At 37.3% G+C, this 12,062-nt stretch overlaps 1 protein-coding gene across 1 annotated transcript in view; it reads left to right on the top strand.

Moving 5' to 3' along the window:
- The first annotated feature begins 3,967 nt into the window (after nucleotides 1–3,967).
- Nucleotides 3,968–12,062, top strand: part of pik3cb (phosphatidylinositol-4,5-bisphosphate 3-kinase, catalytic subunit beta) — a 58,895-nt gene continuing 50,800 nt past the window's right edge. The window contains exon 1 of the mRNA XM_017495942.3: nucleotides 3,968–4,369. The gene's annotated coding sequence lies outside the window, so the exon portion shown is untranslated. The remainder of the gene's footprint in view (nucleotides 4,370–12,062) is intronic.

Genomic DNA, 12,062 nt, shown 5'->3' with positions numbered 1-12,062 from the left:
GGTTATAGCTTAGAAAACATTGCTGTTAATCATTGTAACGTCATGGAGTTGATTCTACTCTTGAGTAGATATGACATTTGCCTCCAACAGCATGTTAAAACTTGCATTGAAAACATCAAAAAGCAGTATGAAACTTGTGTAAAAGGCAGAGGTGCTCTAGTTACTCTGCTGTCAAAAGAAACATTTAATAAAGCTGTGGTTGTCATCAGCCAACTGATAAAGGTGACTATAGCAGAAGTGAGACAAGCTGTCATGTTTTCAGTCCAAATTGACACAACCCAAGATATCAGCTCCAAAGACCAGTGTTCAATCATACTTAGATATGTAACAGATGTCATTCACGAAAGACTGATTGCTGTGGTGGACTGTGAGTCATCTACTGGCCAGAATTTTGTAGAGTGCTACTGAACCTTAATATTAACCTTGGCACATGTGTGGGCAACTCAAGAGATGGTGCAGCTAATATGCAGGGACAGTTTAGGGGGGTTTCTTCACTCCTCTCTGAGCATTCCCCCAATCCGATTCATATTTAGTGTTATGCACATCTTTTGAATCTTGTACTGGCAGACACAACAGGCAGTATTGTGGAAAGTGCATCTCTGTTTTCACTTAATGATATAGCAGTTTTTTTAAGAGAGTCATACAAGCGCATGGAGAAGTGGGAAGAGAAGAGTCAGGACAAGCATCACAGATGATTGTGCCCAATAGGGCCAACTAGGTGGTGGGCTAAGGATCAGGCACTAAGTAAAGTGTTTGGGTGCCTCAGGAATCCTCCGGGAGGCTTGTTTTTTGAAGTGCTTATGACTTTAGAAACCATTGTTGATGACAGTACACAAAAGCCGTGAGGACCAAGGCAAAGGGATTCATAGAAGGCCTTTTGAAGTATGAGACGTTGCTCACTGCTCAACTCTTCCTTCGCATTTTTGAGCATACATCCCCCCCTTTAAAAATACTTACAGACAAAGGGAATGGATATCATCACAGCTCTGCATCTGTTTGAGGGTACAGAGGAGGGGCTCAGGAAGTGTGCTATGGACTTTGAAGGAGTTAAGTGTACAGCTGATGAGTTTGTGAAGTGGGCTAATGAAAAGTTACAAGAGGAAGAAGAGTGTGAGCTTGTAGTGCAGGCTGCCCTTCCTGAGAGAAGGATCAGAAAAAAGAAAATGATGCCAGGAGAGTTTGCACAAGATGAGCAGCTGGCATCAGCTGATACTGACTTCAAGGTCAAAGTACACAATGTCATTGTAGACACAGAAACAGGCAGTATCCATAGGAGGTTTTCTGCTAATGCAAAACCTTGCTCAGATTTTGCCTGTTTAGACCCTAGAAACTTAGCTCATGTGAGGGGGAAAATGGACTCCCCAGCTCAGCTCTGGAAGAAATAAGCAAATGTTTACTTAAGTTTGACAACAGAACTACAGTTGGCACATAATGTGCTGAACTGTACAGCCTTGCATCTCAGTGGGACAGACTAAAGATGTCCCTGCTGGAGGGTTACATTTTTAGGACAGCAAGTGAAATGCCACAAGGAAGTGATGAGGAGCCTTCCATGGAACAGCAGGATGTTGAACTAGAGAGCAAAACTTGTTCCTTCTGTAAAAACTGTGTCATTTGTGTTCATCTCATCCTCTCTCAGTACAATCTTTTAACTGATGCCTACCATGTGATTGGACTCGCCTACAAGTTGCTATTAACACTGTCCATCACACAAGTAGCCTGTGAAAGAAGCTTCTCAACAGTGAAATTCTTAAAAAAGAGACTCAGGAGCACTTTAACCCAGAAGAACCTTGAGGCATTCATGCTCATGTGCACTGAGAAAAAAAATAGCATGTCTTTAGACAATGACACTGTGACACAATGACAAAGTTGCAGAGACCAGTGCATTGCTCAGGCGTTTATTAATGTTTTAGGGTTGGCCATGTTTCCTTGAAGCTACAGTTATGCAGAGGAAAACGAGATGAAGCTGCCATTAGAAAGTTATACTGTGAAAAGAATTCTTGCAGAGAACAGTGCAATACTTGTTTTATTCTTTATTTGTGTTTAAGGATTGGATATCAGTGAACAATTTTGCACAGAATATATATTCAGATATTGCAAAAAAGGACATTGTGATGTTTTAAAGAATAGTGTTGGAGATTTACCCTTTAACTAATGTTCTCATATTTGTGTTGAAGTTGTAAAGCAACCCTTTCCTTAACTTATGCAAAGGAAAAAAAGATGATGGTGTCATTAGAAAGTGCAATACATTTTATTTTATTCTTTTATATATATATATATATATATATATATATATATATATATATATATATATATATACATATATATACATATATATATATGTATATATATATATACATATATATACATATATATACATATATATATATATATATATATATATATATATATACATATATATATATATACATATATATATACATATATATGTATATATATATATACATATATATATATATATATATATATGTATATATATATATGTGTATATATATATATATATATATATATATATATATATATATATATATATATATATATATATATATATATGTGTGTGTGTGTGTGTGTGTGTGTGTGTGTGTGTGTATTTATTTGATATTTTTTCATTTCAGGGCTTAGATATTTATTAACAACTTTTTTTTTTAACAGAAAATAGATTCTGATACTGTTAAACATTATAAACATTACATTGTGTTGTAAAGAATACTGTTGTTAAATAAATCTTCACTGTGAAGCAACACTTAGGCTACTGTATTTGCACTGAATTTGAAATTATGATATTTTTGAAAAATACAATGAATTACAAGGCTGTAGAGGAGAGTGCACTATTGCAGACTTGTATACTGAGGTTTTAATTACATTATTTCAATATAGTCAGTCGTGAACTAAACGGCTGAAAATGAGTCCCACTCCGGTCCTGCAACCACATATAACACAACGGCATTTAATTTTAATACAATTTACCCAGCATTTACACACACAAAAGAAAAAAATCGGTAATTGAGAATTTATTTACTTCACTTCCCAAGAGATTTCGATTTTCAAATTTGAGAGTTCTCATAAAGGCAAAAACTCCAAGTTTAAGTAGTCTTTTTTGGTCCTCCGTAGAATTCATGCTAACATTCACCCATATCATTGATGGATGACTTTCAATCCACATTTTTATCTCAAAATCTCTGTTATTTCTCTAATACAACTGTTAGTTTTGTTCGTTCTAATTCTATTTTTCTATTCTTTTTCAGGATCGTTTAGTCAGCGCATCGGGAACAGATTCACCAGCTGTGCTCGCGCGCTCGCTCCATACCTTCACCGTCCCTCCCTGCACCACCTATTATGGCGGGGCTTATTTTCCACTCTTCTAATTGGGTCAGTCTTCCACTTTTGTAATTAAATAACTATTCTAAATGAGTTTTATTTAATTTTATGCATTTTCTTATTTTCTCTTCAAAGCTATACTCTTAACGCCACAGATATTAATAAAATAACTATTTAAAATGTTAAAACACTTTTTTTTCTTTCTTTCAGCTTCAACAGGATTTCTAGTAACCTGGGTTACACGTGACCCTGATGAAGATCAATACATTCTTGCCCGTTCTCTTGACAGGTGCCAATAATTCTTAGTTCTGCTGTATATTAGTAGCTACGCTTCATGTGTGATGATACTCAGAATTCCAAATTTTGCATTTATGATATGATATGAAAGGAAAGACGGCGCGCTCCTGTGTTTTAGAAGCTGTGCAGTCTGTAGGATGATCACACTAACTACTTTTCCTTTAGCAGAAGTAGTCTGTAGAGTATTAGAGCTTCTCCTTCTTCTCCTTCTTTTTCTTCTTCTTTTGGTTTTAATGGCGGTTGGCAAACCAACATAAAGAGTAGTACAGCAGCATGTGTACTCATTTCATGATGCTGCGTAATCATTCATGAACTTCCTGGGACACGCCTCAAACTCTGGGAGGCCGGACAGGGACGTGGCTCTAATTTCAGGGGCGTTTCAGAACTTTGCGTTTCCGGTTGAAATCACTGCATAGCGATTATGCCTGAGCTCTGTAGAGAAGACAACCGGTTCAGCTCTGTTATGGAAGTGCAAAGGGAGGGCCTTTGGTCAGTGTATTGAAACGAAAGAAAAACGGATAGCGAGTTCGTTTCCTACGGGTAAACCAGGAAGTATTTGGACTTTGTAACCATGGTTGAACTTTTTCGTACGAAAAGACATTAGTGTGAACTGTGAGGCTGACAGGCCTTAGTATTTTCTCTGCTGAGACCGTTGGAGTCTACTCGACGCACAAACTATTTCCGTATAGCTTAGAAGTGGACTCACGCTTCCGACATTACGCATCGACACCAGAAGGTAAACGACTGCCTGTTTTTCACTGCTTCTCAGTCTTTGCTGAAAATGCCGATGAAATAGTGTGATTAGTTTGGGGTTGACATTTTACAGAGTCCGGCTGGCGGATTTTTTAAATTATTATTTGACACGCTGTCTTCTTGTTTGTTTATGTGAATTGTTACTAACCTAATAATGTTGGATGAATATATGATAGCCAGTCCTGTGTTATTACACAGTTCCTCTAGATACCATGGACAGAGAAAATGTTGTTGTGTGGAGTTGTTTTTTTCTTTCTTTCTTTCTTTCTTTCTTTCTTTCTTTCTTTCTTTTTTTTAAACTCTTTATTTAAGACTATAAATGTAATTTTGTGATCCTAGTCTCCAAAGCTGGCAATTCGGTGACTGTCATGTTTTGACTGGTTTAAAATCAGATTTCAGTGGTCCGTTTTTAGCCAAATGGCAGACCCAGTCGACAACAAACATTACAGCAAGAAGCAATCATTTTAAACTTTTTATTAAGATGGTGTGGTGTTTACCAATAATAAACTTTTCTATGACGCTGGTCTGCAATATGCAAACGAATTTTAAAGCTCTGGCCTTAAGAATGCTACGTTTTTTCAGTATTACAAACACGATTTCAATGATTCAAGGAAGAACTAATGACTGGAACAGCGTGTCAACACTGACGGTGAATAGGATATTGTACCCATGTGACTTTGTGTCTTCCTTCTTATGCCTTTGTACTCAAATACAGTTTTTTTTGTTGTTGACTAACTTACTGTGTCTGCTTAAGTTATTAATCCACTGTACTTTTCCGTGTCATTGGGGAATACCATATGTATTTTATACCTTCTAAAAATAAGTTAAGGTACATACAGTCATAGCTGTCTAGCACAATATAATGGAGTTGAAATTAAATAATGAATATTAATGAACGTGCAGACTTTCAGAGTCTTGAGAGTACTTACATCCCAATCCAAATATTGGAGGAATTATAGCACTTTATATTTGTGCTTAGCTGTTCCATGGCTGAGTGTGTGTTATTTCTTCATTATTTTACTTAGAAATACACAGATGCAAGGTCAAGAGATGATTTTAAGAGTGTCTTTTGCATTTGGAATCTGTTGCTGTTAACTCTCAATATGAAGTCCTAAGAGCGGTCACTGCCAGAGAAGCAAGCCATCACTAGGCTGAAAAATCAAATTAAACCCATCAGAAAGCTAGCATTGGAAGGAAGAGTGGTTAATGTGGGCATTTGGTGTGGCCAAATCAACTATTTGGTACATGTTCAAAATAAAGAATGCACTGGTGAGCTCAGGAATGACAAAGAAACTTTTTCCTTGGTTAAAAAACACAAAAAACAGCTGACCATACCAAGAACACCCTCCCTCCAGGAGGTAGGTGTATCTGTATCAAAGTCAACAATTAAGGAAGACTTCTCTAGAGTAAATACAGAGGGTTTACCACGAGATTCAAACCATCATTAAGCCTCAAAAACAGGAATACCAGATTAGAGTTTGCCAAAAACATCTTTAAAAAACAAACAAACAAAAAAAAAAACATTCAGTTTTACAACATCTACCTATAGACAGACGAGACAAAGATCAACTTTTACCAGAATGATGGGTAGAGTAGAGTATTGAGAAGGGAAGGAAATGCTGATGAGCCAAAGAGTATCATCTCCTGACCTTGCATCTGCTTATTTCTAAGTAAAATAATGAACCACTTCATCTTATAGTGTGGGCAAGTACAGCCAATGGAATTAGTTCCCTTGTATTTACTGATGATGATGTCACTGCTGACAGAATGAGCAGGATGAATTCTTAAGTGTATTGGGTTATATTACCTGTTCAGATTTATCCAAATGATTTAAAACTAATTGAATGGTACTTCACCATGTAGATGGACAATGACCCAAACCATACTTCAAAAGCAACCCAAAGCTTTTTAAGTCAAAGAAGTGGAAGTTTCTGCAATGGCCAAGTGATTAACCTGACTTGAATCAGATTGTGCATGCATCTCACTTACTGAAGGCAAAATTGAAGGCCTTCAGCAATTGAAAACTATGTTTTGTAGTCAATTTAAAATGTTTTTAATCTAAATGCCATCAGCTGCATGTCAGTAATAAATAAACTTACTAATAACAATGACGATGATGATGATGATGATGATTATGCTACTGATAGGTGGCATATCCTGCTGCAATATTAGGATAAATTCAGTTCAGCTTTATTTATATACCCTTTTTAACAATTGACATTGTCACAAAGCACCTTTACAGAAATCCGGATAGAGATTTAGAATTATCCCTAATGAGCAAGACAAAGGCAGTGGCAACTCCCTGAGGCAACATGAGGAAGATTCTTTGAGAGGAACAAGACTCAAAACGGAACCCTCTGACTCATTCGGCTCATGCTGAATTGAGCAGATGCATTCAGTTTTTAATTGTAGCATCAGTTCTCTAACTGAAGTAAATTATTTTTGTTACTAGAAAATGGCAAAACGGTGGTGAGGGTGGTGCCGCGGTGGGCAAGTGATGTAATCGGTCTGCGGCCCGGTAACACTTTCTATCGCAGCAAGCCTACTATGAGTCATTACTCTTCCACAACTGTATACTATACTAAGAATCAAGCCGTGCTAAGTGTGTTGAAAGGATCTTCAGTATGGCCATCAGGGTCATTTTCTGCATGCTTCAGTTAATGTTTGCATGAAACACCACAGTGGGGGCATATGTGATCTATAGCCCAAAGTATACTTTTTTTTTTTTTTTTTCTCCTCATTATAATCCGTTTGACATGTATGCGTACACAGGTGGTCGACACGCGCATTATGACAACTTGCACTAACCCTCCTGGCCTACAAGAGTCAGTACAGGGCAGTATAGCAGGTGCATCCAGGACATTTAATGGAGTTGTACAAATCAATATTGAACGTGTGAATTTGAAAAAAAATATTTTTCAAGAAAGGAAATTCTTATTTTTTATTTAAACAAGCTAAAGGCTCTGCACCAAATAATTAAGTTCTTTCATCTTGGTTGTATTTGTTAGACTGTATAAAAGTGTAGGGAGTGTTTCTTTTCAATCTTTGAATTACCTAAGGAAAAAAAATCTACATAATACCCTTACACTCACTGGGAAAAAGGATCACTAGCCAAGCCAAGGTCACTTAATAGTACTATTCAAGTAGATGAGGTCACACCATCTGTTACATAGACGTTATTATTAACACCGTGAACACAAGGACAAGAATTTTTGTCATTTTGATTTGGAAATTTTGAATTATTCTGTTTAGAACTGCTAATCTGTTCGATCAGATTTTAGTCACTTTCAGATCTCTTTGGTAGATAATTTACTTTAACCAAGAGAGGGATAAAAATAAATTATACTTTAACCCCAACAACCAGTCAAACACTGTGTGCTTACATCACTATGGCAGTGATCCAGATTATGTGCACAGGCCTGACTGGGTTTGTGGTTACACGATGCGTCACCCCCCCCCCCCCCCTCCCCCCAGCCAAGTCTAGTGTTTGCTATGATGCGATAATCCTTTGTGTTCTGATTGTGTTTAAGTTTGTGTAATGTATCTTTAAATCTCTTGCCTCTTCCCAGCTGTAGTGTAGTTGTGGTGTCTTTTGACACCTCCTTTATGATGTTGATGAACGCCTGCTTGTGGGTCAATGGCTTTCCAAAAGGATTATTATATAATTAAAACCTCTGTCCAAACCAGTCCAAAAATGCCCTGTCAGATGTTATTTATGCTGCATAACTCCACAAAAAGTAGGGACAATAAGCAAGAAAAAGGTAGACCTTGTAGATGAAAAGAAATTTATCACACAGCACTACAAAAATCTTTTTGAGTGATAATGCAGAGAGGCAAGTCTGTTTCCACTTTACTGTGCATTACCCTGCTACCCAGGGGACGTCACTGGGTAATAGTCCTAAAGGCTCTTAGGGGAAGGGAAAAATCATTTTCCCACTGCAGTTAAATTTTCCCATTGTCAATGGCAGCTCATGGATTCGTATTTGACACATGTAGTACAGAAAACTTAAAGCCATTGCAAAAGCTTTACTGACTGTCAGCTTTACTAAATGAAGGAATGTCACGATACCAAAAATCTAGTAGTTAGTGCCAGTACCACCAAAAGTTCATGATACTTGATACCAAAGTCAATGCCACGGTATGCAATGCAATGTATAAAAAAAAAATTTAGCTGACAGGACACGGGCTGAATGGCGATGCATGGTGGCCCATTAGGAGGTAGTTTATAACATTGCAATGCGTTAGCATCATTAACAAATAACTGGCTATCGCAAACATTACATGGAGCATAACGTTAGCTGGTTTCACGGCAACAATGCCAGCTGCTTCAAACAAACATAATATAGGGCCTGTCTTTCAGGTGCTTCGCCAAATTCCAGGTGTTTCCTCGCTTTGTTTGAAATGAACGATAGCATCGGTTGCACACCGGCTTCAGAGCATCAATTATATGTTTGTTGTCATCCGCCTCGATGCGAAGTATTTCCATATTCCATACCACCTTTCCTCTCAATGAGTTGGGGTGGAGCTAAACTTGTTACCTAAACTATCTTCTGTAGTTTTTCTCAGAAAAAACAAGTACTGTCACGTTTTAAGAATGTTGGTACGGACTTGGTACCGAAGTATTGGTTCTCGTGACATCCTTAACTGAATGTCAATGAAATTTTTGTAGCCCTACTGTAGCAGTGTGCTTTTGGCATGAGTCAAAATTCAAACTTCGTAATGGCCACAGAGATTAGGACCGAGCATTTTATTGGATCAATAAACTTTGTGATCACAGTGGAAATGCCTGTTTATAATATTCTGACAGTCATTACAGATATTAGCACTTTACATTTAATAAAACAGCGAATAAACACTGAATAAAGAGCATCACCCAGTGTAAAATGAAATGCTTGCAGCATCTCTTCTGGTGTAAAATGAGCAAACCCAAAGTTGTGATTTTTGTGTCCTTTTGACTTTTTAAGATTTTTAATGGAGTTGTACTCCATTAACATAGTTTTTGAATATTATATTCACCGTCACCTCAAACCAGGTATTTGAACATGCATACCCCTAGTAACAAGTAGCCTTAGGGCTGATTTATGCTTCTGCATGCACATCAGGACGTTGTGAGTGGACCCTCTCACAGGGTGCTGCATTCATACATGCATGGCAAACGTGCCCTCTAGGAGGCGCTGTCACATGAACCACAACAGAATTTACTGAATTAGACTGTAAAAACAATTTGAGTTCCATGTTGAACTGTAGGAATAATAAATAGGAGAAATCATGGGCATAATGTTGTTTTGAAAAATGTTAGGGGGAAAAAACTGCATGTGATTAACTATAAACCAAGTGAATTCTCACTGAAAGCATTTCTGAAGTGTTTCAACTCCTCTGTATTAGCAGTATGAGTGGCTTTAGTATCAAAGCTCTTCAATTTAATTGGTATTTAAATCCACAGTTCTATCAATTAAGGAAGGACAATGTTTTAGTTTTTATGCGTATTGAGTTGCTGTGGTTCACATCAGAGGAGAATTTAAATTTTTTTATTAAAGACACCAGTCTGCAAATCCAACAGAGTAAATATGTTTAAACTGATATTTTTACAGAGTGTTTTTCATCCATTTCTGCCATGAGCTGTTTTAAGGTTTTTAGGGAACTACACAGAAAGCAGTTTCAGAGCATGAACTCATCTATAGAAGACAGAAAGTACTGGATCCTATGAGGGAAAATTTGATTATTTACAGCCATGTTTAACATTTTATTGTTTACGCTTCAGATGTATTTTGAACAGTTTTACTCAGATTTAAATAATATTAATCTGAATTTGATTAACAAATTTCACGTCTGATCAAACTGTTTTCGTGTATGTAACTGACACCTCTCCGGCAACCAGTCAGCATTCACCCAACTCATGGCACCAAAGAGAGACACAACACGTATCTGGTTCATTGGAGGACGGTATGCTAGCACATCTCTGCATGTCACATTTACCCATGATTCCCCTCGCAACATCATGACACAAAGGTGTTAATACAGAAGTATAAATATAGGCAAAACATTTTTAGGGGGGAAAAAAATACGATAACCTGCTTACAGAAGTGCGTGCAACCCTTAACGAATACTTTGTTAAATCACCTTTTGCTTTTAAAACAGCACTCAGACCATTTGGATAAGAGTAGTACATCTTGATTTGGCAATTTTATTACACTCTTCCTTGCAAAAATGCTCCAGATCTGACAGATTGTGAAAGGATCTCCTGTGCACAGCACTGTTCAAGTTATTCCACAGGTTTTTAATAAGATTTAGATAGATCATTAAGGGTCATTATGGTGTTGGAAGGTGATACATTTCTGTCTGCATTTTCAGCTGGCCAAAAGAGGCCTGCAGGTTTTGTGGCAAAATGATTATCCATGATTCCCTCCATCTTGAGTAGAGTTCAAATAGCATCTATACTTGCCTAACACTGCATAATAAACCTGCTGCATGACACGAGTTGTGTTTTGAAATGAAAAAACATTCATTTTTAAAAAATTAATCATTCATTTGAGCCCATGTTCATGCTCATTGAGTTGTCTTACAAACTAGTGGCTTTTTGGCCAAATTGAAACGAGATAATGTACAAGATAATATTTTTTCTGATAGGGTGGGAAAGGTCTATAAATATGACCATAAATGATTTTAGTCTAATTGAACAAAAAACTAATTGATAATTAACTTTGTTGCTGACTATTTTCATTATTGAATTTGATCAGTTTTGTCAATTAGTTGCAGCTCTATTTTCAACATTCTGTTCTTTTCACTTATGTTTAGCCCCTGAGGTTTTACCTCATAAGTCCAGTCTCTTAACCATTGTACTGATTCAGCCATACCTGTTTTGGGTCTCTTCGCCGGTGTCCTTTTTTTTTTTACCTACTCTCACTCTGAACTGGAGGACTTTCTATGAATTTACTGGGTTGCCCGGCATCTAGATGTTATCATTATATAATAATGTAGGATCTATGCATGATATTTCCCTCTGTCACTAGTGCATTTTTAGATCATGACTTTTGACCATCTAAATTGGTATGTAATTTGTCACCTGACTACAATGGAGATGGCATCATATCCTTGGCTTTTATTGTAGTAAAAGCATTGTCACCTCTCACGTACACATGAAAGTATCCAGGTGATATTCACCACACATTAGTGGTTGTGTGGTGTTTACATATGTAACTAATGATAACCATGTTACATCAAGGGTTGCACATTATTGTGCTATTTTCGTCCATATAGATAAAGGGAGAGTCACTGGGATCAGTGGCCTCTTGTACTTGGGCAGCTGCATCTGACACTTGTTCTGACTGTGGTGGCTGTGATGTCATCAGTCAGGGGATAGCTGATCGCCTTTTTATACACTCACCCACACAAAAATGCATGCAAACAGTCAGAGCTATGGTAGAGGTTAGAGGGTTGAATAGAGCAGTTCACATAGTCATGTGAGAGCACTGTGTTTATGTCTAAAAAAAAAAAAACCAAAACCTACAATAATTTTTTTTTCACTGAACCACATAAACATAGTATTACATATAAGACATGGGGCAGTGGTGGCCTAGCGGTTAAGGCTCTGGGTTACTGATCGGAAGGTCAACCAACACTGCCAAGCTGCAACTGTTGGGCCCTTGAGCAAGGCCCTTAACCCTCTCTGCTCCAGG

The sequence above is a fragment of the Ictalurus punctatus genome, chromosome 20, assembly GCF_001660625.3.
Source record: "Ictalurus punctatus breed USDA103 chromosome 20, Coco_2.0, whole genome shotgun sequence".
Classification (NCBI taxonomy): Eukaryota; Metazoa; Chordata; class Actinopteri; order Siluriformes; family Ictaluridae; genus Ictalurus; species Ictalurus punctatus.
Note: the sequence above shows the minus strand (reverse complement) of the source record. Positions and strands in the feature narration are given on the sequence as shown.